Below are 26,306 nucleotides of genomic sequence, written 5' to 3' on the forward strand. Positions count from 1 at the left end.
AATAATAAAACAGGACACATCAGGTAATGAGAAAATATATTGCCCGGATTAAAAAGGATCAGTCAGCGCGAATACAGAGCGATTGTCCTTATGAACCTTTCAAGACCACTGTGCAGGGTCTAAGTAAAGCCCCCTCCTTTCACAGGACTGCACAAGAGTGGAGTCACAGTATGAGTGGTACTGGGGCAATTGTTAGTGAGTGATAATAACATGAGGGACAGGCATGGGCTTGGTATAGTCTAAGCAGGTGGAAACCCTGCCTAAAGGTGCATCTGCTCACTTCACGTAGGCCAAGTACAATAATGATTTGTGTGCGCTTCTAAATGTCTGTCACCTGCCAACGTAGGACAACAGATGTGGTGTTCCCAGTACAGGGTGGTTTTAATTTGGATAATTTGCTAGCTTTGAGGCTCGCCGTGGAGGCGCAGAAAGGGTTGGTGAGCCCAAGACAATTGGGGGTGTATGCCACATGGTTAGAAGAAGCAACAACTAGACAGAATGCTTCGACAATCAGCGAGCTTAAAGACTTGAATTAAAGGCTGAGAGACTGGCTGTTCTTTCTATAATTCATGTTTACACCGTAACTTAAGTACGTGCAGGGAGTAATGGTCGTTGCACACCTTATTTTCCAGTTAATTCCGGTTGACATGGATTTCATTGACCTTCTGGATTCATCGATGAATGCCTCTAAATCAGAAATGTTGGTGTTTCAGTCAGGTTGCAAGCACCCCAAGCTTCCAATGTTTAAGGCAGCGGCTGATTCAGTTACATTACAGCTATGCGGAAGGAAACATTGAACATAGGCCAATAAAGATTTCCCAGGCTGTGGGAAGCATTCAACGTTTTGCCCAAGGCCTTTAAATCTCTGCCCATAGACATTATGTTAAGGATGTACAGGGCTAAGACTAAAGCTGTTCTTATGTACGGGTTGAACTTGCTGATCATAGCAGATGCAGCTTCACTTCAAATAGAAGAAAATCGTTTTTTTAAAATCACTGCTTGGCCTACCAGACTCAGCACCAACCTTTGCTGTTAATAACAAGCATTTTCTTTTTTTTGTAAAACACTTTTTATTATTTTGCACAGAAACACAACACAGAAACAGAAATAAAACAACCCCTAATACATGAGAAATTGTATGCAGTGATTTTAACGAAAACAAAAATAACGAATGCATTGATAACGAAAATATATATATATATGGGGATGGGGTAAAGGGTTAAAAGATGTGGGGGAGTTCGAGGTGGGGTTGGAAGCGTGGAGAAAGAAGGGTCTGGGGGGCAACCCCTCCATTAAAAAGATATATTTTGTTCTTCGTTATAATTTCATTTTTTATTCGTTTAAATCAAATGTAACCAGGAGAAACATAATATTGCAACACAATTGGATGACACTGTCAAATTCAAGCACACAATAGAACAAGGGAAGTACAGTCAAAAGAAGAATTGTCCAGAAACAACGCAAAGAGTTCACAATTAAAAAGGCTAGCTCCCCTCTCCCTAACCTCCCCGTCCCATTTTCCCCAAAACTACCATCATTTCCCAGGGCAATCACTTGCATTGTATATTCGCTTCTCCAGGGCCATACAACAGTCCATGTCAGTGACCCATTTAGCGATCCTTGGGTGGTTTCTGTCGCCCCACTGTGCTGCAACAGTTCGTTTCATAAGTCCAACCGCTGTAGACACAAACAGTTTCTCAAACCTAGTGAAGCCTTTTTCTCCCCACACCCCCAAAAGTAGTGGTTTTGGGTCCCCAGGAATTACCAGTACAGAGATACTTCTGCCAAAAGCAGCGTACCTGCAGGCATTCCCAGAGAATATGAAAAAAGGTGCCCTTCGCTGAGACATCCAGCGTGAGCTGCCCACCCCCATTTGAGTAAGGCAGTGCAAGAGTAATAAATCCTATGCACTATCTTCAGTAGTATCAACCTTATTCGAGGCGAGATACCAATTTCCCTAGGGAACAGTAGGGCCTCCACCCAGTCCTCCTTTTCCAGCAGGCCCAGATCCCTTTCCCACTGTGTCTTGAGGCAAGTCAAATCCTTCGTGGCAAAGGAAGTGAGGACTTGATAATGCCTAGAGACACCTTTGAACTTATACGTTCCGGGAGGAGGTTCGCCTCTATTGGGGAACAGGTCGGTAGATCTTGAAGGGACTGAAAATGAGCTAAAAGGGCATGTGACAGTTGTAAATAATGGTACCTTTCACTCTCCGGCAAGTCAAATATGTTGCACAGCTCAGGAAATGAGACCAGTGCCCCTTCTCTCACCACATCCCCACGTTGCACACCTGACTTCTCTCCCAGAACCCAAGCCTACCAATCTTACCCACTTATATAGGCATTTTCCCATAGGGGCTGAGCAAGTGTGTCCCTGCCCCCCCAACCCACATGGCGATGGGAGTCCCGCCATACCTGCCTAGTGTGCTGCATCATGGCCGGGAGAGGTCGCCTCTTACTTCCACTGTAAAGAATCCGGGGAGAGGGAGACCCAGCATCCATCCCCGCTCCACCATAACATGCAGCAGTGACCCATCCCCATGCAGCCAATCGTTTACCACCGCCAGTTGACCAGCCCAGTAATAGCTGCGCAAACCGGGGAACCCGAGACACCATTCCCAGACCGAGCGCTGCGGTGTAGCTAGGGCAATACAGGGCTGACCACCTCCCCACACCCCAAAGAAGAGTCCGACATCCGCTCTGTCAAATTCAGTCTTGGGATTCTGCCGATGGGCGTTTTGAAGGATGTACATATACCTTGGTAGGGTCAACATCTTAAATAGGGCGCTTTCCCAAGAAGTGTCAAGGGAAGAGACCTCCAGTGTGTGACAGCCAGTAGGAACCTATCCGTAATAGGGTGTAAGTTGTAACGCAAGTAGTATTGTAGGTCAGGACCCACCCATGCCCCCAAATATTTGAAGCCCTCGGCTGTGACCCGGTTTGGGCAGCCCTGAGGTTGATTGTTCTCTGTCCCCTGTAAGGGGAAGAAAAGAGACTTGTCCCATTTCACCCTCAGCACACTGGCCCCTTGGAACTCCTGCAGGGTACGTGTGACCCAGGTGCTTCCTGCGGCTTACTAAGATAAACCAAAAGATCTGCCCTGTATAGCGAGACTTCACCCCCATGCCTCCAACAGAAGCCAGACCATGTCCGGTCCATTCTGAAGCGGATGGCCAACACCTCAATAGCCAGTGTGAATAAGAGAGGGGATAGTGGGCAGCCCTGCCTCCTCCCCCACTCCAGGGGAAACGCCCAGGAGGTCGACTCATCGACCCAGACCTTGGAGACGCATATAGTAAGCGCACCCACGCCAGGAAATGTTCCTCAAACCCCATACCAGACAGAACCTCCCACAAGTACCTCCACTCCACTGAGTCGAAGGCCTTTTCAAAGTCCACCGAGAGACGCGCCAACAGCTCCTCCAGCTCCTCCAACGTGCGAGCATGAGACACCACCATAAATAACCATACGGATGTTCAGGCATAAAGCCACGTTGATCTGGATGGACCAGGGAAGTGATTACATTATTGAGGTGCTGCGAGCATCCGAGCTAGGATCTTGACCTCTCCATTAATGAGGGAGATGGGCCTTTAGGAGGCACAGGACTTCAGGGGCCTACCTGCTTTGGGAATGACAAGTATACAAGCCCTTCTGAGATCCGGGGAAAGCATGCCAGTAGTCTTCAAAAGGTTAAATAAATTGTGTACATGCAGCAAAGTCAGTTCTCACAGCTTTTTCCAAACCTCAACCACAAAACCATTGGATCCGGGGGCCTTCCCTGACTGAAGGTGCGATAGAGCCGCCACCACCTCCTCCCCTGTGATATTTGCCTACAGGTCATCCCTCTGAGCAGTGTTCGGCCACGGTAGATTTACATCCGCTAGAAAGGGAAAGCCCCCAGGCTGCTCCCCAGACTTTCAGGAGTGATAAAGCTCCTTGTAGTAAGCGGTGAAAACTTCTGCCTTCCCGGCGTCTTCCACCAACCGTGACCCCCCAGACCTATTACCTCCCTGACATACTGGTGCCCTTCGTCCCTCTTTTCCAGCACGGTCTAGCATTTTGCTAGCGCGGTCCAATGATTCTTTTGAGCCAATGCGCTTGCTTAGTATTGTCCAAAGCAATATTCCAGAGTCGTTTCTGTACTTTTCGGCGCTCCTCCCTCCGCTCAGGGTGCCATGCTCCAGGTATGCCTCATCTGCCGACCTCTCCGGTTCCTCTTCCGCCCTCACTGCCCGTCTATCAGCAGCTCTGTGAGCTGTAACTAGGGAGATCATCTCACCCCATAACAAACAACTCCAGACTATGCACTCACCCTGTATTTATGTCAAAGTAGTCATTTGTCTTGGAGACAATCCCTTCCAGGCAGTCGGGAAACCCCAGATAGTAATTATTCATATGCCATGGAGGCCTCCCCCTCTCTTTACCCGTGTCACGCTCCATAACAAAAGGGGAGTGGCCGGAGATACCCCTGGCTAGAAAAGTAGCCGACCTGATTTTATGCATGTCCCTGATCTGGACAAAGAAATAGTCCAACCTAGATAATCAGTCATGCATACCTGACAAGAAGGAAAGGTCTTTATCCAATGGGTGCACCACTCTCCAGGCATCCGCCAACCCCATCTCAAGGGCAAACGTGTTCAGCTTAGTGGGAGTACCAGCCTTTCTGCCCCTAGTGTGCATGCGTTCTTGCGCTGGGTCCATGACGTCATTGAAATCGCCCCTGATGACCAACCTGCCCAACTGGTTATGCCAAAGCGCTGCCTGTATTTCGTTCAATAGGTCCAGTTCCAGGGTGGAGGGGCCTACACACAAACCACTCCCCAAACCTCGCCCCATAGTTCCCTGATCGCCAGCACAAATCGCCCCCCTCGGATCCTGTGTCACCTCGAGAAGCTGGAAGGGAATCCACTTGTGTACCAGTATCAAAGTGCCCATTGCTCCCATAGAAAAACTAGCATGTAGCTATGCGATAATTTGTGCGTTCAAAGAAGCAACATTCCAATCCCGCCAAATGGGTTTCAATAAGAAGGACAACATCGGGTGAATGCCGGTTAAGAAATTGTAATACCTGTTGTCTCTTGATATTTGATCCCAGCCCTTTCACGTTCCAGGTTAAAAAGGAAATTGTCCTAGGCCTAACCTCCCCCGCCATACATGAGGCGAACACAGTATTATAACAGAGGATGCTCCCGCTTCACCCTGGTGATAGTCAACAGAAAAACCTCCCAAATTTGTACCACTGCTAGTGCTCCAATCATTGAACAAACCCATGTCTTCCCATGATCCCTCCCCAACTCCCCTTAGCACAAACGTGAAACTCTTCCACTCCCTCCAGCCCCCCAACTCCCATTTGCGTATTCCAATGTCCCCTAGTGTTCCAATCGTCGAAAAAACCAAACTCCATCCCTCCCCCCTCAGCAGCCAACAGTACAAACAGGAACACCCCCAACCCTATACGCCCCCCCCCAACCAGAAGCACCTATCGCCCAAACCCATGAGAACCTGAACATTCAACATCCCTTAGAAACATATTCAGGGTTACCTGCGAGAGCCAGCCAAGCCCCCCCCCGACCCCTTGCCACAGGCCGCTACATATAGGATCCCGACCTGCAACAGTAAACATATTGTCCGTTGAACTTCATTCCTCACTCTACTACCAATTGCCCGCTTCAATCAGCCCAGTTCCTCATGCCCCAGCCCGCCGCCAGCCAACGCAGTCGAAAGCGATTCCTTTGAATCAAACAAAGCCTGGGACAATTCTCTGTCGCCTCCTCAGTTTGGCCGATCTTTTGGTGTTCCAGAGTGCGTGTCAGACAGGGTATATGTGTCTCTAACCAGTCCCAGACTTCCTTAGGGTTATGAAACAAAAGTACTGTGCCTTTATGGTAGACTTTGAGCAGCGCCGGGAAGAAAAGTTTGAGCAACATTAACTTCCTTTTAATAGAGTCAAAAGACGGCCTGGCCTGCTTGGCCCGCTGCACCTCACGCGTGTAATCTGGAAAAGAAGCCGATCCGATTTCCATTGTACGTGATCAGGCCCGTTGCCCTCACCATATGTAGGAGAGTGTCTCGATCTCTGTAATTTAAGAGATGTGCAATCACAGTGCGCGGCGGCGCTACAAGTACCGGGCCGCCTTTTGGGTCTCAATGTGCTCATTCAATGGAGAAGAAATTTGAACCTTTTTTTGGTGCTATGAAATCCACCAGCCAACATTCCAGAAATAGCTCCATACAGGGCCCTTCCTCCTTCTCCCGCAGCCCAAGTATGCGCAGGTTAATGAGACGGGATCTAGCCTCACTGTCCTCCGCACGGTTTTCTAGAATGTGTTGGGTGTACTGACCCACGTTTGAGCTATCATGCTGCAACATTTGGTGCTGTGGGCTTAGAAAATCCAAGATGGACAAAAAGCCCACAAGTGCGCCAGAATCCAGGAGAACCACGCAGTTTGTGCGCACACCAAAATGGTTACCTAACTTGCCACCCACCAGTGTAAAGAAAGATCTTTGTTAACAAAATCCACTGTTACTGATGTCAAAAAGTTGCTGAAATCGTGACTCATTGGACCACTTTAAAGATTCAACCCTTTTGTGGGGTTCCACATAACCATCTTACTGTAAGGAGCCCCATCAAAACAATGTTAAGCAAGGATTTACTACCATGTAAGAACCATTCCTGTTTGGAATGCATTAATCCAAGAAAAATCCCCAAAATGGTTGCATTACCAGTACTCACCACTATCAGAAAGCCGGCGTTTTAAAACAACACCAGACTTTTTTTTTTTTTGTTTGTGTAAAACTGAATAAATGAACCCAAAGCAGGCCAAAGAAAGACTTACTGAGAGGTGGATCCAATGTAAAGTTATATTCTGAAGTGACTTGAAGGTTTATAACAAGACTGGCTGAGCTGTGGATTTCAGCAGTTTAAGTAAATTTGGACTGAAAGACACTAAAAACCTAAATGTTTAAAAGAAATGAGTGACCTACTTTTGAGTGTCACATAGGTTGCAATTGTTTAAATGTCATAGTTTTAAACTTAGAATCAGCATTCTAGCTGCATATGTAAAAATGGTTAGTTTTATTTGAATGCAGAAAACTGGGTAACTAAAAGTGACATTAGCTGGGGCCTGGCTTAAGGAACTGAATTCTGCCCACCAGCTACCCCCGACAGGATTTGAGACTTGCACAACAGCTGTGTTCCCAGGCCTAGCTGCCTTTTGCTGTTCCCACCAAAAGGGATATGACACTTCTCTGATTGAATTACCAAGGGACTGCTAGAGACTAAACATAGGACCCAGGCAGAGGGTTTATTGAAGTGGCCATAAATGGCTTCCTCTTGAACAATGGGCCTTCCAGGGCCCAGGCAAATGTTTTATTATGGGGGCCGTAAAAGTGGCTTCCTCCTGGAAGGAAAGGGGAGGAGCACTGCCTGTGAGAGCAAACTGGCTTGGCAGAACTGGAAAAACCAGAAATTCAACCTTGTGCTGGGGGGAAACCACACCCCTTTGGAGCCAGAATATGGTTTTAGAAAAAGATGAATAACTCATAGTACGGACTTGTCATAATTATTTAAATGATACCATAATTCTTGTGATTTTTCTGCCCACATTTTAAGAGGTTTTTAGAACCGGTGGCATGATCTGGGGGCAAGCTAGCAGTTAAGAGGGTATTACTTAAAATGTATGCATGTTAAAAATCTGACACTTCATCAAGTAATGTCCATACTCCTTGCGCACATGTGTATAAATTTGGGGTAATGTCCGATATTACGAAACCAGTTAAAAAGTGCAAATGTTGCCATTTCTGAATGCAAGCTCCCAGGAAGAGCAGATTTGGACAGGGTATACCTCCTGTGATATGTGATGGGTGCATTTAATTTTAAACAAATGTGTACCTGTGCAAATATGTCTTTTGGGTCAAAATATAGATTGTGTGTAATTTGACAGGGGTGGGTTCTCTGTATCATAAACAGACCTCATCATGATGACACTTCATTTCATTCCCCCAATCAAGGGGAAGAGGATGAAGTGGCCAATGACAAGTGGAGAGGGGTAGGGCCTAGGAAGCTAGCCTTTCCACCCACTTTCAAAACACATAAAAGCAGACAGTCAGGACAGATAGGGACATTCTATTCCATCTGCTGCGGGACGCTCTGCCGGGAAAATCCATACTTTACCTCCATCAACCTCCAGAGAGCCAACATAGAGACTTCAATCTATCCACCTTCAGAGACCAAGACTTTACTTCAGAATTTGTAGCAGAGAGGTCAACTACAAGCTAAATCCCTCTTTAGCAGGCCTCAAATCATTGCCATTATCACAGCCAGGCGAGCTGTTTGAATTCTTTGCAAGAACTCTTGCCATTTGCCAGAGAGCAGTGTTGTATCCGGAGAGAGACCAGCTGAACCGGAGACTGCTGTATCCGAACCCACAGACCTGATCAGAACCAGAGACCCAGACCAGACCAGCAGAGTAGAGCTGACCCAGACGCTGTGCGCAGAGAACTGTGCAGAACCAATCTCTTAGTTAAAATAATATAATTCAATCTATTTTAATCTAAGTAGAACTGCCTCCTAACTGTCACCTGTCATTTTGTAAAGCTGTCACCTGTCATTTCTAGCTGCTAGCTGTCACTTGTCACTTTGAACTTTTAAAATTTCAAATCTGAAAAACGACCTTTACCATATCGCTCATATCTCCATGACCGTTTGTCTTAGAGACTTGCAGTAACTTTCCTCTGAAAGCTGGGAATCTTGGCTTTTCAACGAACCTAGAACCGCATTCCTATTCCCTATAATTGTGCCGCAATCGCGAAAAACGCACTCGCGAATTTGCCGCGATTTGCAAATTTCTCCACGTGTGAAAACAGCAGCTTCCTTGCTTTCCTTGCTAAAAATTCGTTTGCCTCTTAAGAACCATCCCTGAATCATTGCTAGAGTGAGCCTGGACTAATATTAACTAGATACCACTCACCCTGAACCTCTAGAGGGAATTAAAAGCATTTTAGCATATTTTTCACTTCATTGCCAGCACATATAAAAGCATTTTAGCATATTTTTCACTTCATTGCCAGCACATATAAAAGCATTTTGGGCCTGTGTTTCAAACTTCTGTAGTCTAAGCTTGCTGGGGTGAACTGAATTACATTTGATTGCATTTCTGAGAACTGTGTGCTTTCCTTCCATTTCCTTGCATTGCATAAAGGGGGGAGGGGATTGCCAGAGAAAAGTGATTACATTGTTTTGTTGAAATCATATTGAGTATTTTCTGTATTGCATTTTCATTCAACATTGCATCCATCTGAACTTATATAAAGCATTCTCTACCACCTTATTCTTCTATTCCTATTCACAAGTGTGCCAGTGCCAGACTATCCATTATTGATTACTGCTCAGATTAAGTGTGATATTCAATTATTAATTTATTATAAAGTGTGATATATATATTGTTTAAATTCTCAAATAAACCTTTTAACTTGCAAAACAGAACTACTTCTTGGCTCAGTGAGGTCAGGGGGATTCCAAGAGAGGGGTGTTATATAGTGGTAGTCATCCAGAACGCATGAACTGGGCATAAAGATATATCAATAAGGGTTTCCATTCAGTATCCCAGACTAGGCATTGACTTAGCTGTAGTGTTGAATTGAATCCTCTTACAAATGCCAGTTTTCAGCTGCCAGTTGTATTTCCATCTCCTTGACGGAGCCTTCATTATTCGATATGTGTTGCTCCGCTTTTTCCACCCATGAGGAAAAGTTACAAAGGTTCTGCCAGAGAAAGGACACTTCGAGTGGATTGTGTCCTCCAACGTATTCCTCATTTTAGATGTATTCCATCCAGCTTTGCTGCTCTTTGGAAATTTTTTCGGCAGAGGGCGCCGTGCGTCGATGTCGTCGAGTCGATGGTCCCTCAAAGGCCTCTGTCGAGGGTGACGTCATCGGGGGTATAAGTAGCACACGCGGCGCCCTTTGGCCTCAGTTCCGTTTTTTCCGCAGTATACGTTGCTTCGGACATTCGGCGCGCCTCGAGTTCTGTGAAGATATAATATACAAAGAAGAAATATGTCCTTGTCATCGACGCCGACCACAACCCCGAGATCGGGATTCAAAAAGTGCAAGTCGTGTGGCTCAAAAATGTCGATCACAGACCCACACCGTGAGTGTTTGTGGTGCCTCGGAGAAGGCCACGACATGGAGGCCTGTTCGAAGTGTCAGGTGATGATGGGGAAGGCCTTGCGAGAAAGGAGAGGAAAGCTACAGGTAGGTTGAAAAGATCGAAAAGCCTTTAGCGTCGAGTCGAGACCCCATGAGGAGAAATCTCCTCGACGCGAAAGGCATCGATCTAGGTCCCGAAGCGATTCTCATCGCTCGCCGTCTTTGTCAAAAAAATCAAAGAAACAACGCCACAGGTCTCCCTCCACCTCGTCGTCAGACGAGTCTCCGAAAAGGATGAAATGCCCCACGAAACATTCCTCTTCCGAAGAGTGGGAAGCATTCAGGGTCAAAATGATGGAGGTGTTTGAGAAGGCAAAGCCTTGGTCTGAGCCTTCTTCGGAAGCCAGCCGGGAGCGTCATCGCTCCGACACTCGCACGCCCTCGAGCCCGGGTGATCGAAAAAGGAAGGATAGGGAACCTTCCAGGACGCAGAGCGAAAAACGCTCGAGTCGAGTCGACCGCTCGAGGTCACCGACGCCGTCCGAGACCTATCACACCTCGAAGGGAAAATCCTCGAAGACCGCCTCGACGCCCTTGAAGCGGACCTTGTCGACGACCACTATGTCGTCGATGACATCGACGCCTTTATCGATGTCGACGCCGAAACCCTCAGCGCCAAAGGCTCCAGCCAAGCCAGGGAAGCCAGAAAAAGAGAAGGAGAAGGTTACAAAACATGTAATTTCCTCAGAGCCTGGTACTACACCTCTTCCTCCTCCTCTTCCAGAGAAGGTTTTCAAGCCTCTCCCTAGGAAGGAGTTTTTCAAATCCCTGACCTCAATGTTTGAGGAACAGGAGAGATCTGATGAGGAAAATGTACCTTTTGGGTTGGAATATGGCACCCCAAATGTCCCAGAATGCTTGATCTCAGAGTAAAGCAGAATGAGGGATTTGGTGGAGTCTTTACACAATGCAAGTGGCATTGACACATCTCCTGAGAATGACTTTGGTAGACCAGATCCAGGAGAGCATGCCAGTCCATCTTACCGTCAGTTAATGACCAAGGTGGTAGATTACTTGGGATGGGCTAAACCACCAGTCCAATTCGTCCAAGATGATTTAACAGACATATTGGACCATGGTCCCACTGAAGACCCAGTACTACCTTTTCATGTAGCCTTGCAAAACAGGGTGGCCAAGAATTGGGGAACTCTGGATTCTATTCCTCCGGTAAATAAGTCCCTCGCATCAAAATACCGCCCAACCAGTAGCAACCCCGGCTATCTGTCAAAACATCCAACTCCCGAGAGTCTGGTCATACAGGCAGCCACAGCTTCCAACAAACTTCCGTATCCGTCTATCCCTCCAGACAGGGACGATAAGCGTGTGGATGGTTGGGCACGGAAGGTATTTTCAGCCGGGAGCATGGAATTAAAATCTGCCAACTCCACATGTGCCTTGGCAACATTTTCGTACACTCGTGGGCGTGCATCACAATGGCGGCTGAGCACATACCAGAAGGGGAAGAAAGGGAAGGTTTCCTAGCCATTGTTAGAGATGGAAAGGAAGCCATGCAGGAATCCCTTCAATCTGGATTGGACACTGCGGATAGTGTAAGCAGGTCCATGGGCACTAGCACGGTAATGCACAGATTTGCGTGGTTACGGAAGTCGGGTTTTGCACCGGACGTACAGAACCGTCTTCTGAGCATGCCTTTTGACGGGTCTCACCTTTTTGGCAACAAGGCTGACGATTAGCAGCTGCTATTAGGCAACCTCAGCCTTTTCGTGCGCAAGTGCAGTCATTGAGGGGACGATCCTATTGTTATTACACCTCATATGGAAAGACGAGAGGAATGGCCAGTCAAAGGGGCCAGAAAAAGGCCACTCGCAGTGGACGAGGAAAACGTGCTAAGCCAGCTCCAGCTGCAGCCTCTCTGACATCAGCGGCTGCAACATCCGCCACAAAACCACTTTGAGGACTTGCATCACAAAACACCTGTAGGAGGCAGGCGGTCACAGCATCTGCAAGAATGGCGAGCCATTACCTCAGATGTTTGGGCTCTAGAAATAATAGTCCAAGGCTACTGCCTTCCCTTTCTAAAGCAACCTCAAAGCAATCCACCAGGGAGACACCCGTTGAAGTCTTCAAACCCGCTCCTACAGCAGGAAGTTTTAACCCTGCTGGAGAAAGGTGCTATAGAACCAGTACCTGCAGCCGAGAGGAACAAGGTATGGTACTCCCCGTATTTTTTGATCCCCAAAAAGGACGGAGGACTGAGACCCATCTTGGATTTAGGAAACTTGAACAAGTTCCTCAGGAAGGACAAGTTCAAGATGGTTACCCTTTCTCAGATCCTTCAGGCCCTTCAACCTCAGGACTGTTTTGTGTCATTGGACCTCCAGGATGCTTATTTTGATGTGCCGATTCATCTCAAACACAGAAAATACCTGAGGTTCATAGTTGGCGACTCACACTATCAGTTTCGAGTCCTGTCATTCAGGTTGACCTCCGCCCGAGGGTCTTCACCAAGTTAATGGTAGTGGTGGCACTGCACCTCAGGAGAGGGGGGATTCATGTCTACCCCTACCTGGACGATTGAGTGATCAGAGCGCGTTCTGCCGAGCAAGCACTGCATCATCTGAAAGTCACCTGCCACTGTCATGATGCCTACCTCCAAGGAGCCAGGTCCGACCCAGCAACCTCAGAGGCAGGCATCATTCCCCCCAGGGAAGTGCCAGCTGGCCCAAGCTGGGGCCCTTTCGACACAGTCCTGGCGCCTTAGGCGCCAGGATCATGTTGGACCCCTGTCCTGGCACCTTAGGCGCCAGGCTCATAAAGCTAGACATGTGTTCAAGTGTTTTAATGTGCACTTACCTGATGCAGACCATGCTGCTACATCCAGGCCCTCTTGAGGCCTGAATCGAACTACTTTACCTGTGGGACTACTTTCCACCTGGGTGTGGTCGGGGAAGGATACATACCTGATCGGTGGAAGGATACATACCTGGAACTTCTTCCAAAGCTATTTAAACCACGCCCGATCAGCAACTCACGCTTCGCGTTGTTCTGCTCCTCGCAGCTGGACGCTCACCGTGTCAGCTCCTGCATCTGGACTTCAGCCACGCCTGTCAGCATCCTGGGTCACCTGCTAAGAGAGAATTGGTGAGAAAGAAGACCTTACCTGCTAAAGCTGCATCACGGAGATATCACACCGACGATCCTGAAAGGGAAGACATCATTTTTAAAAGCATTTCGCTTCGATCGCTGCAGCGCTGCATTTCACTCACCTTTCCTGGGCACCTCCATCTTCAGCAGCGATCATCCGGATCCGAAGCCACTTCCCAGAACCTAGAGAGAAAAAGACAAGAACACAAGGTGAGAGAAGGAAGGGAATAGGAAAAGCTCAGTTTCCTTCTAAGACTTACCTGTTGGGTCATTCCCATTTCATTTTGGGTCCTGCCGCTTCCTGGCATTCCGGACCCCGGCCCCTAAGGGGAAAAAGACATAAGCGTTAGCGCTTGCTGCAATAAGACAATGAACATTATTATTAAGCTTGAACTTTTGAACTTGCTACAGAACTCTTACAGCGCCTTACCTGAATAGTCAAGCTTATTTGAACTCCCATCAAACCTCAATCCAGTGAAGTAACTGGGTTTCAACGCGCCCCTGCATCAGAAGCAGGATGGAGAACTCATCCTTCCAGACCCTAAGGTGAGACTTCACAGGGAAATCGTGGAAGGGTATCGTGGAGGGTTGGAAGGGAGTGGGAGGCTTGAGCATTACTCCTTCAGTAGGTAATACTCCCTTTTCACGCACAGGGGAATATTCCTGCGAGCCAGAGAAGCCAGAGTAGAGGGGCCCTACCTGTCCATCCTCAGAGTCCTGCGCTTCACCATTGAAGAAGCATCAGCACTCGAAGCCAGACCTGCGCCTCCGTGGGAATCAGGTGAGCGTGACAGCCACTTCCTCCACAAACTGGGCTTCTCTCTCAATTTCAAGAAATCACAGATGACACCTTGCCAATAGCTTCAGAATATAGGAGCTGTACTAGACACATTCTTGGGAAAGAGCTCGCCTCCCAAGGCGAGGGCTGAAGACATTCTACAGATGGTTTCCAAATTCCAAAATGCCCAAAATCTCCAGGCTTACGACTTTTTAAGGTTGCTCGGCCTCATGGCATCCTGCATCTTCCTGGTGCCAGAGGCACGCTTGAGGATGAGATCCCTTCAATGGGCTCTAAAGACTTAGTGGTCCCAGTTCTCGGGTCAAATGACGGATCTTCTTCAGATTCCGAACAAGGTCAGACAAGATCTTCTATGGTGGACCTGTACAGAGAACATCCTAAAAGGAGAACCTTTTTGGCATCCATGGACAGAGATCACAGTAGTGATGGACGCCTTACTCCTGGGGTGGGGAACTCATGTCAACGATTTGACAATCAACGGTCGTTGGTTGGAGTCCAAACTGCACATCAACCTTTTAGAGCTGAGGGCAATCAGACTAGCGCTGAAGGCCTTCCTGCCATCTGTCAGGGGAAAGAATGTCCTGATAATGACGGACAACACAGTGGCCATGCATTACCTAAACAAAAGAGGGGATGTGGGGTCACTACCTCTGTGCAGAGAGGCAATGCAGCTCTGGTATTGGGCGATTCAGGAGGGAATCTCTTTAACGGCAATTCATCTAGCCGGGGAAGAGAATATGACGGCAGATGCTCTAAGCAGGCAGAGCACAGTGTCCCACGAATGGGAATTGGCTCAGGAAGTCATTCAAGAGATCTTCGCCCTTTGGGGAACCCCTCAGGTAGACCTGTTAGCATCCAGTAACAACCGAAAATGCGAAAGGTATTGCTCAAGGGAATTTCCCCCGAGAGGAGCCCTGGGGGACACGTTCGTGGTGGAGTGGAATTTCCCACTATTGTACGCGTTCCCTCCGATTCTCGTCATTCCTCAGGTCATCAGGAGGCTGAGACGCTTCGGGAACCGCATGATCCTAATTGCCCCGGATTGGGCCAGGAGAACGTGGTACCCAGACCTTCTAGATATGTCCATCTGTCCTCCAATACGTCTTCCTCAGAGAGAGAACCTTCTCTCTCAAATGGAAGGTCAGGTTCTCCATCCAGAGGTCAAAACACTCAACCTTCATGCTTGGTATCTGAAAGGCTGAGATACAGGGATTGGAACCTTCCAGATGATGTTATGGAGGTGTTGCTTTCGGCAAGAAGGCCAGCAACAAAGTCTCTATACTGTTGCCATTGGAAAAAGTTTTGCAACTGGTGCAGAGAAAAGGTCAATCCTTTTCTATGTTCTATTCCGGAAGTACTATCTTTCCTTCTGACCCTAGCACATAGAGGTCTAAATATCGGAACAATAAAAGGTTACCTTGCGGAGCTTTCCATTTTCAAGCGCTCATCGGAAGAATGTTCCTACTTCAAAATTCCTTTGATAACACAATTCTTAAAAGGTCTCACTAATGTGTTTCCTCCTCACCCTTTTCAAGTACCGATTTGGGATCTCAATTTAGTCCTAAAATTCTTAATGTGTGCTCCTTTTGAGCCTATGCACACGTGTCCATTAAGATTACTAACGTGGAAAACGGCCTTCTTAGTTGCTCTAACATCGGCAAGAAGAGTGAGCGAATTGCAGGCACTGTTTTCTGGGCCACCCTATACTGTGTTCCATAAGGACAGAGTTGTATTGAGGGTTAAACCATAATTTTTACCAAAAGTAATATCTGATTTTCATTTGTCAGAAAATTGTTTTACCCACATTCTATCCTCCACCCCATCCTTCTAAGGAGGAGGAAAGATTACACAGACAGGATCCAAAAAGAGCTTTAAAAAGCTTTAAGCTTTTACATCTCTAGACCTTCCAGACTTAGAGTGGACAACCAGTTGTTTATAGGGTACACAGGAAGGAAACTGGGTCAATTGGTAACAAAACAGACAATTTCACGCTAGATTGTACTTTGCATTTCAGAATGCTACAGACTAGCACAAAAGACCCACCAGAAGGGTTAAGGGCTCATTCAACCAGAGGCATGGCCTCTTCCACGGCCCTTCAAAGAGGTGTTCCAATAAGGTCCATTTGCGAAGCAGCAACTTGGTCTTCACTACACACCTTCTCAAAATTCTATAACCTGGATGCTTCCCAGTCTAGGGAGCTGACTTTTGGAAAAGCAGTGCTTTATTCCGCCATCTAAAGGCATTGGGGGGAAAAAATCTGACCCCTCCTCCAGAGAAAGTATGCAAAATACTGCTTTGGGAGTCTATCTAAGATGAGAAATACGTTGGAGGACACAATCCACTCGAAGAACAAGTTACTTAACAACTGGTAACGTTCTTTCGATTGGATGTTCCTCCAACGTATTCCTCATCGCCCTCCCTGTAGATTTTTCCAGGTTATTGCCATCTCAAATCTCGCAAGGCTGATACCTGTCTGGCGGCACAATCGGTGTCCAGACATTTGGTCGACCTAAAACTGGTCGAATGACATTTGGTGGAAGCAATTTGGTCGAAAACCAAATGGTCGAATTTTTTTTTATTATATATTTATTTTTCGGGTTTTCGTTTTTTACAAAAATGGGTTTTTAGAAAAAAAAAGGGGGTTGGGGGGGACCCCCCCCCAAAAAAAAAAAAGGTGAAAATAAAAAAATACAAAAATTCGACCATTTGGTTTTCGACCAAATTGGTTCGACCATTTGTCTAGTCGACCAATTTTTTTCGACCAAATGTCTGGTAACCGGCACAATCTACACAATCTACACAGTACAAGATCACAGGCAAAAAAAGGGGGAAAAACAGATCTGAGGCCAACGGGCCGTCGCGCGTGCTACTTATACACCCGATGACGTCACCCTCGACGGAGGCCTTCGAGGGACCATCGACTTGACGACATCGACGCACGGCGCCCTCTGCCGAAAAAAATTCCCAAGAGCAGCAAAGCTGGATGGAATACATCTAAGATGAGGAATATGTTGGAGGAACATCCAATCGAAAGAACGTTACCAGTTGGTAAGTAACTTTTTCTTCTGAAGCCATCCCGTTAATTTTGGCCTCCACCGATGACCTGGAGTCGCCAATGGCACTCACGATGTCTGTGAGTGATATTCTCTGCTTTTCTCCAGAGGTCCACCCACATGCAGCTGCCGTCTCCTGTGGTATGGCAGATGTAGGGGGGCGCTCACCATGTAGCGGTCCATCCTGTTCTTTATGGTTCCCTTCCATGGCTTGTCCTTTGCCATCTCTGTCAGCGTCTCTGTGTACTAGTAGCCCTTGGTTGCTGCCAGTGCTCCCTACAAATCCCTCAGTCCTCGTATGGGATGTCACAGCCTGTGTGAACTGTTGCCCTGTCGGCAGGAGCCCAGAGCAATTCAGAAAGCACCTTCACTTCGGAGTGCCGCTATACCAATCAGGTGTCACTGCGTTCACTCTGGTCCGCCGCCTATTGTGGCCCATTGGATTACGGTATTTGTGCACTGATTATACAGAGTCTCCCTCCAGAGAGGTCGCTCTTTTGGGGCCCGTCCCCATGCACTATATCTGCAGGGAAGGATACAATCTGTAAGGTGGGTCACTTGGAGAAGAGAATGAAGGCCCCCAAAGTTGTGGCAATCAAAGGTCAAAATGCACCGTCTTAAAGCGGGGCCCTAGGTGTGAGCAACAGATTCACCCCCCAAAGGGACACCGGGGTATTCAGAATGGGCAGGGGTAGCTGCGTTGCAGGATTCATGTAGAGGGAGTCAGTGTAAGCGTTGCTGGTCGGCGTAGTTACAGGTCCATGTCTCCCCCAGCCGCTACCACAACTCAGGCTAATCCGCCATATGCTGTCTCTCTCTTTAGCTCCGGCCTTTATGCTGCCTTGTTTCTGTCTTGCCCCTCTATGCATCTGAGAACTGGGCAGAGCCAGCCTGCCCAGCTCTTTCACTGTCGCCCAGACCAGGCCTCACATCCACAACCACGGCAAGCAATATTTCTGCCGGACATCTGTGCCATGCGTGTCCCCTCAGCAGGAGTGTAGGCGTAAGCGATAGATGGGGTGACTGAGGAGTATGGCACTTAAAAGAAGTTACGCTTTTGCTTGTCTTTTCCCCATTGACAACAACCATAAGCCCCACAGTTGTTTTCTGCTGCTATAAAAAGTGTTTCTAAACTTGATGTCTAGCTTTGCAGTGTCTCTTGAGCACTTGGCTTGTAGCACAGAGGGCTAGACCCACAATCGATCTGTACTTAATGTATTCCATGTGAGGCAATGTCAACCCAGTTCCTTTTCGGTGTTATCCCTTTGAGCAGAGCTCTCATAACCCAAAGCCTGTTGATGTACCTGTCCACCAGTGCCTTCGGTATCTCGGTGCTGTGCCGCACTGTCCAGGCTCTCATCAACAGCAGGTACAAATGACATGTCATTCGAGCCTCCCCGGCACGGGGAAACTCCCACTGTGGGAGATGGGCTGCACCCGCCACTTGCTGCCCGGCCCGGGCCACCAATAATCTTTCTGACACTTCTTCCTGGGAAAGCCCATAGCAGGCTCATGGCTCCATTGCGGAAGTCGCGCACATTCTTTGTTGACTGCTGGTGACCAGGCCCTCAGCCGCCCCTCTGATCCACTGCGCCTCCCCGACAGGGGGCTCAGCAGGCACTGGGCCACTGAGCAGCAGCACTCTCACAACTTCTGGCTCCGCCAGGAGACCAGTCATGTCCCGGATGCGCGGACAGCAGCCGCAGTGTGAACCGCCATTGTTAGGCTGCCCAAAAGCTTCCTGCCTCTGCCACTGCAGCAATTCGGCCACCGTCAGCACTACTGGTTAAAGCTGGAGTTCGTATCTTGTCCTTTCCCAAGTCTAAGCAAGTACGGGCCCCCGCCGCAGCAACAAAATGGTGGCTAGTTTTGGTGCACATTTTGGAGTCGGATGAAAACGGGGATCCCCTGCCACGATTTTCTCTGCTATTGCTGGGGAGTTGCGCCGGAACGTTGCACAATCTCGGTGCCGTAGAGCGACACCGAAATTAAAGCTGCAATCAGGATTTTTTAATTCAGGATATCAGCGGCCCTGACGGAGCAACAAAGGCTTACGTCTGCATGAGCCGGTGTAACGTCGAATTCTGCTCATCGTCGAAAAATGCTTAGGCTGCTACTGCGCATGCGTGAATTTCAATGGCAAAGCAAAATCCGACGGTACTGTAACGTCGGATTTTGCTTACCCGTCAGAAAATGCTTTCTGGTCTACGGGGCAGCGGGGCAGGTGCAGCGGGGCAAGGGGCAGGGGCAGCTGTACATTAAACCTATTAACCCTATGTTTCCACAGGGCATATTATTTATTTTAACCCTATGTTGTGCAGGTCAGTGCATTAACCCGTCAGAAAATGCTTTCTGCTTTCAGAAAATGCTTTCTGGACTACGGGGCAGGGGCAAGGGGCAGGGGCAGCTGTACATTAACCCTATTAACCCTATGTTTCCACAGGGCATATTATTTATTTTAACCCTATGTTGTGCAGGTCAGTGCATTAACCCGTCAGAAAATGCTTTCTGGTTTCAGAAAATGCTTTCTGGACTACGGGGCAGGGGCAAGGGGCAAGGGGCAGCTGTACATTAACCCTATTAACCCTATGTTTCCACAGGGCATATTATTTATTTTAACCCTATGTTGTGCAGGGCAGTGCATTAACCCGTCAGAAAATGCTTTCTGCCGTCAGAAAATGCTTTCTGGACTACGGGGCAGGGGCAGCGGGCCAAGGGGCAGGGGCAGCTGTACATTAACCCTATTAACCCTATGTTTCCACAGGGCATATTATTTATTTTAACCCTATGTTGTGCAGGGCAGTGCATTAACCCGTCAGAAAATGCTTTCTGCCATCAGAAAATGCTTTCTGGACTACGGGGCAGGGGCAGCGGGCCAAGGGGCAGGGGCAGCTGTACATTAACCCTATTAACCCTATGTTTCCACAGGGCATATTATTTATTTTAACCCTATGTTGTGCAGGGTAGTGCATTAACCCGTCAGAAAATGCTTTCTGCTGTCAGAAAATGCTTTCTGGTCTACGGGGCAGGGGCAGCGGGGCAAGGGGCAGCTGTACATTAACCCTATGTTTCCACAGGGCATATTATTTATTTTAACCCTATGTTGTGCAGGGCAGTGCATTAACCCGTCAGAAAATGCTTTCTGGTCTACGGTGCAGGGGCAGCGGGGCAAGGGGCAGGGGCAGCTGTACATTAACCCTATTAACCCTATGTTTCCACAGAGCATATTATTTATTTTAACCCTATGTTGTGCAGGGCAGTGCATTAACCCGTCAGAAAATGCTTTCTGTCGTCAGAAAATGCTTTCTGGTCTACGGGGCAGGGGCAGCGGGGCCAGGGGCAGGGGCAGCTGTACATTAACCCTATGTTTCCGCAGGACATATTATCTATTTTAACCCTATGTTGTGCAGGGCAGTGCAGCATAGCATTAACCTGTCAGAAAATGCGTTCTGGTCTACGGGGCAGGGGCAGCAGGGGCAGGGGCAGTGCTACAGTAACCCTATGTTTCCACAGGGCATATTATCTATTTTAACCCTATTTTGTGCAGGGCAGTGCAGCATAGCATTAACCCGTCAGAAAATGCTTGCAATGGCATTTTTTGACAGTGTTTTTTGTAGCCAACCATATGTTGTACGGAGCAGTCAGCATTAACCCTATGTTAGCAATTTGTGTTATCAATTTTAAACCTGTGTTGTACAGGGCAGTGCAGCATTAACCCTATGGTGGCAATTTTGTACCCTATGTTACATCATTTATGGTGGGATTGCAAAATCAGACGGCAGCCTAAGCAAATTCTGACGGCACATAAAATGCAATTTTCTGCTGCCCTGCAAAGCCGCCTGTGAGGAATTGTGCCAATATAACCCTATGGTGGCTTTGCGCCGTCCTTCCCGGGCAACTGGAGCTGTGCCTCAGCATTTTTAACCCCATGTTGCATCATTTCGCCAGCCTAAGCAAATTCTGGTGGCGAATCCGCTGTGGAATCGCGGGTATTGAGTCCTTTCATTTTTTCTTTTGTTCTTTTAGAGTATTAAGGCTGTTTTTGCTTAGAAGTTTACATATTTTACTGTTAATGTGATGATTGTTTTGCAAAGGTAAATTTTAACCAAACACAATAAAAAATGTTTTTTAAAAAAAATGGAGTCTTTTCCTTTCCCCAGCTGTACAACCTGCAGGCTTGTCTGGGCCCATTTTTAATTCCAAGGCCCCCCCCACCCCTTTTGGTGTTATCTATTGTGGCTGTTGCCCTCCCCGGGCTTTCATTTTGCCTTAAAGTTTAGCCTCCCTGGTGATTTTATTCTGGTTCTGGGCCTCTCGGACCCCTCTAGCCTCATGGGGGGAAGGGTGGTGGAAACCCCTTTATGTAATGTCTTTGAGGCCCGGTCTTGTGGTGATGAGGTGCTGGTGGGTCCCCCTCCTTCTCAACCGGGCCTCCTTTTGTGGGACCTATTTTCTGCAGCTACTTGGGGATTCTCTCCTCGTGGAGGTCATGGGGCTATACCTGGCAGGTTGTCTCTCCTGGACCAGGTCTGCAGGGCCCCTAGTCCTTTACATCCCCCGCTTTTAGGGGGAAATGTCTCCCAGCGACCCCCCTGCCTGAGGTGTCCGCTTTGCCCCTCTTGGGTGCGGTGCCTTGGCCCTTCCTGGCCTCAATCTTCTCCTGGATGGTTGGTGTGGTGGAGGTTGTGAGGTAGTCCTCTTTGTATAGCTGACTGCTCTGTGGTCCGGAGCCTCCTCCCTCCCTTGCTATGTCCTACGGTATCTTCCTGTGTGTTTGCATTAATAGAGGTGCCTCACCTGTTGCACTCGTCGGGGTTGCACTTGTCGGGATCCTTATGAGGCTCCACGGGTGCTCCTGCTATCCCCCTGTTGCTCTCCTCTATGCTTGCCCCTTCAAGGCTCCTGCTGTCCCCCTGCTGCTTTCCTCTACGCTGGCCCCTTTAAGGCTCCTGCTGTCCCCGTGTTGCTCTCCTCTACGCTTGCCCATTCAAGGCTCCTGCTGTCCCCCTGTTCTCCTCTACGCTTGCCCCTTCAAGGCTCCTGCTGTCCCCCTGTTGCTCTTATCTACGCTTGCCCCTTCCAGGCTCCTGCTGTCCCCCTGTTCTCCTCTACGCTTGCCCCTTCCAGGCTCCTGCTGCCCCCCTGTTGCTCTCCTCTACGCTTGCCCCTTCAAGGCTCCTGCTATCCCCCTGTTGCTTTCCTCTATGCTTGTCCCTTCAAGGCTCAGGGCTGGCTCCGGCTGCTTTCCCACTCATAAGGCACTGGATGGACGGAGAGGCTATTTGCAACAAAACTAGCTGCTTGGGTGCTGTAGGCAGATGAAAGTGTCTGAACTGCCTGGGCCTCCCTTTCACAGCCCGACAGAGGAGATGAGTAGTGCCTTTGAAGGGTTAGTCTTGCCCAAACTATGTAATGGGATGCTAATGAACCTGCTAATAAAACAACTACCCTTTTGTGAGGGTCCAATAGTTAATGATATTGAGCATTGATTTCTAATACTTTAAGGAATGAAGCAAGCACACTGTGTTGTGATATGCAATTAGTTAGCAGGCCACACCATTTTTAAAATGTTCGTAGGTAGGCCACCCCCATCAGGTATTAGACCATGGCCATCATGCAAGACACACCCCCAAATGAGCCCCCACCACCTTACTTTCTTACCCCACTTAACGCCCTGGGAGTACTTGAAGCATATATGGTTAACATATAAAACATTCTTGCAGAGGGCTGGTTGTGGGTTCTCCGGATTCGAAGCACCAAACTCAACGCGGGTCTTGGATAGTCTTTCACTGAAGGAAAATCGTAAAGTACATGTACTCATAGTAAGTCTGCATAGCACCATGGATGACACGGTGACTGTGTAGACCTCTAATGATCTACCATCGCCAAAGCCTGAGATACCCATAACCTTACCTGCCATTGCCCCTCAAGGTAGGGGTATATTCAATCTTGCCCCACAAGGGAGGAGTACACCCAATTTTGATCAATCCAAGCATTCGGCTCTCCTCCAAATGGCCCGACCTTATGGCCAACATTGCTAAAGAGCTACTACTTTCTAAGGACCCATTTGACCGTGGCTTTTTGTCGGGTGCATTAAACGATTGGGTAGCAGACCTATGGGTGCCTAAATTGAACTCTGCATCCCAGACACATGGGCATGCTAGCGCTGATGCTACAGGCAGCAAGGGTAAACACTGCCAGCCAAACTCTTTCACAAAGGGAAATGACAGATCAAGCCACTCAAACTGACCTCTGTATTGAGGAATCCCTGAGTTCTATGGGGCCAATATTGGCATGCGATGAAAAGGCAAAAATCCCTAGCGTAGACTTATTACAGGAAACTGTTCCTTCCTTATCTCTGCATGAGCTCAGTGCTGGCCATAAAGAGGTTAAACATCCCACAGTCATGAATGCTAAATTGAAAAGCACTTCCCTATGAAATCTGCCAGTGAAAAAAAAAAAAAAAAAAAAAATCCATATGCCTAAGATAATGGACTCGAACACTCATGACTTTGTAATAGATCAAAGATATTTCATTATAACGAACATTCAGAAAACTAAAGAAAAAGAGCCCAAAGAAGCCCTGCGCAATAAGGTTCTCGCTTGGTTGTGCCACAGAACTGTCCCAGGAGTAGTCGGACTCAAGGACTTAATGATCATTCGGAGGATAGATCTGAGTGACTGGTGTCTGCTACCCAATTGTGACTGCATTTTGGTGGGCTGTGGGGCCAGCACCTTGCCTGCTTTTCTCAGACGATGCAAATATCTACCCAAAGGGACCTCAAACTGTAACATTATTCTTAGAATTTAGATCTTCAGAGAGTTTCTTATGGTTCTTCCTCTTCCTGATTATTGTTAACATGCTTACTCTGATTTTCTCAATACTTGAACTGCAGTTACTAAGTGGATGGTGATTGTTATGTCTTGCCCATTTTGCTCTTATCTTGTTATCGACCCTTATATGTATTTATGTTGTTTGTCTTGTCTGCGCGCTTAAGCCTCCGGGTTCTCAGGTGCGCAATACAAATTCAATAAAGTAAAGTAAAAGTGCTCAAACACCGCCTGGGGACTGTATGGGAACCTGACGCATAAAGTGTTGCTAAGTATCACACACCAGGTGAAAAGTGCGGCTTCTCTCTCGTGCAATTATCACACCATTGACGAGAAGTCCTGTCCCGCCTCCCCTCACTGAAACAATTACACTCATTCTGAAAACAACGCTACAACTGACTGCACACTACACATCCCATCTCGAAAAACCGCAGCTATCTGGACAATTGGAGACACTCACTGCCATCCTTGCATCCTTCAAGGACACGTCATATGTGCCTGGCTGCTTCTGTACTCGAAACTCTTTAAACTGAAGCACTCCTCCTTTACCTGACAATCATTAACTGCTCACAGCAGGACACAACTGTATTAGTTCCGGAGGCAAGTGGCCTTCATAGAATCATAGTTGGCTAGCCCAACCCTCCGATTGGGTTTATAGCTCTTTGGTGACTATTAGCCAATTAGGAGGGCCGTTCTGTTTGGGATATGAGGCACACTGTGGCAAATCAACTTCCGGTGCACCAGTGGTGCAGAGATGAATATCGGTTTCTAAACCATCAAACAACCCCACAACCTCTAGTATACCATAAGGGATCTGAATAGATTGGAAACATAAGCAAATTATAAACCTTGTTCAATTTTGGTAACATGGACGAAACGGCATGCTTATCTGTGAATAGTCGTGGATCGTTGGTTAGTTGCAACACAGCGATAATACAATTATTACCCAATGTCTTTGCTTTGGGTAATAATCGCTTCGTGAAAGCGAGGCGAGTGGAAAGCATCTAAAAGTTCCTCCGAGCCTGTTTTTGCCATTTAATTGTATTAATCTGTGCTCCGTGCCTCAGTGAATCCCTCTCCCTGCCTTCCCCACCAGCTTCCTCTTCCTGATCCCCGCCCGTCTCCCAGCCCGTCCACCTCCCTGATTGGTCAGATCACTAGTCTTAACGGATATGAGTTTCTTGACCTACTATCCGCCAGTTGTCGCTGGTACCCCCGCCCTTATTTCCCTCGTCATCACTGTGTGCCCACAACCCCTTAGGTCCCAACGTTTCACTGTGTGCCCAGACCCCCTGGTTCACATCTCGTCACTGCCCCTCCAACAACCTCCGGTTCAGTGTGATGCTGCCAGCTTCTCGCCCGGTCCCCTAAGATATCGCCAACTACCCCATGCCCCTCTCGTGTCCCATGTTGTCGCTGTGTTCCCCCAGCCCCCTCTGGTCGCCCTTGATGTCGCTGTATACCCCCAGCCCCTCTGTTACTGTGATTTCTCTCTGTACCCTCTGGTCCCCTGCATGCTGTTGCGGTTTGCCCCCACCCCCGGTCCCCTGCGATGCCCCTGTGTACCCAACCCCTCTGGTCCTCGTTTACAGTTCCCAGGCATGCCCTCCTGTCTGTGCCCTAGCACCTGCACTGTCGAGGTGTCTCTAGACTGAGTGCAGTAGCTAGTCTTCACATTTGTGCTGTCCATGCCCTGTGGGAGTGTCTTTGCTTTCTCCCTCTTTCCCTCCCTTGTCATCGAATGCCTTTGAAGCGCATTGCGCTTAATCGCCGTGTGGATGGAACATCATATCATATCACTATGCTTACTCTCTACTCTACACATTACACAATTAGAGTGCACCTATACCCCTCAATCAATTCGGCCAAGCTGCTCACATATGACCACTACCCCACAAACACGTCATCACTCTAATAAAAAGCAGCTATATCCCATTACAAACCGGCCTAGCTGCACATATAAGCGTCCTACAGGCCTAACGCAGCCAGAACCCAGTCTGGGTGTACACCCACCAGACTGCACACATATCATCAACACCTCATACACCCCAGTCAAAAATGTCATAAAACGGATGCAAATTATATATACTGTATAGCTTATGAATTATATGTTCTTTAGCACTACCAAGGAGTTCTTCAGGATGAAGTTTCAAGGCACAGCCTAATAGTTCCTACTGGATAGTATGTGATGTTCCATCCCACTCTGTTGCTCCTGTCAGCAAGCATAGATGTATAAGCCCCCATTTGCTTTATTGGCCCACATTCTGTATAGTTGAAGGCCATTTGAAGTTACGCTGATTTGATCAATGT

The 26,306-nt window shown here is 48.0% G+C and overlaps 1 protein-coding gene across 14 annotated transcripts in view; it reads left to right on the forward strand.

Moving 5' to 3' along the window:
- The window catches only part of CHD3 (chromodomain helicase DNA binding protein 3), a 2,755,261-nt gene that overhangs the window by 524,755 nt on the left and 2,204,200 nt on the right, over positions 1–26,306 (forward strand). The gene's annotated exons all lie outside the window — the stretch shown is intronic.

Source organism: Ambystoma mexicanum, chromosome 1p (assembly GCF_040938575.1).
Source record: "Ambystoma mexicanum isolate Mex_15411 chromosome 1p, UKY_AmexF1_1, whole genome shotgun sequence".
Lineage (NCBI taxonomy): Eukaryota > Metazoa > Chordata > Amphibia > Caudata > Ambystomatidae > Ambystoma > Ambystoma mexicanum.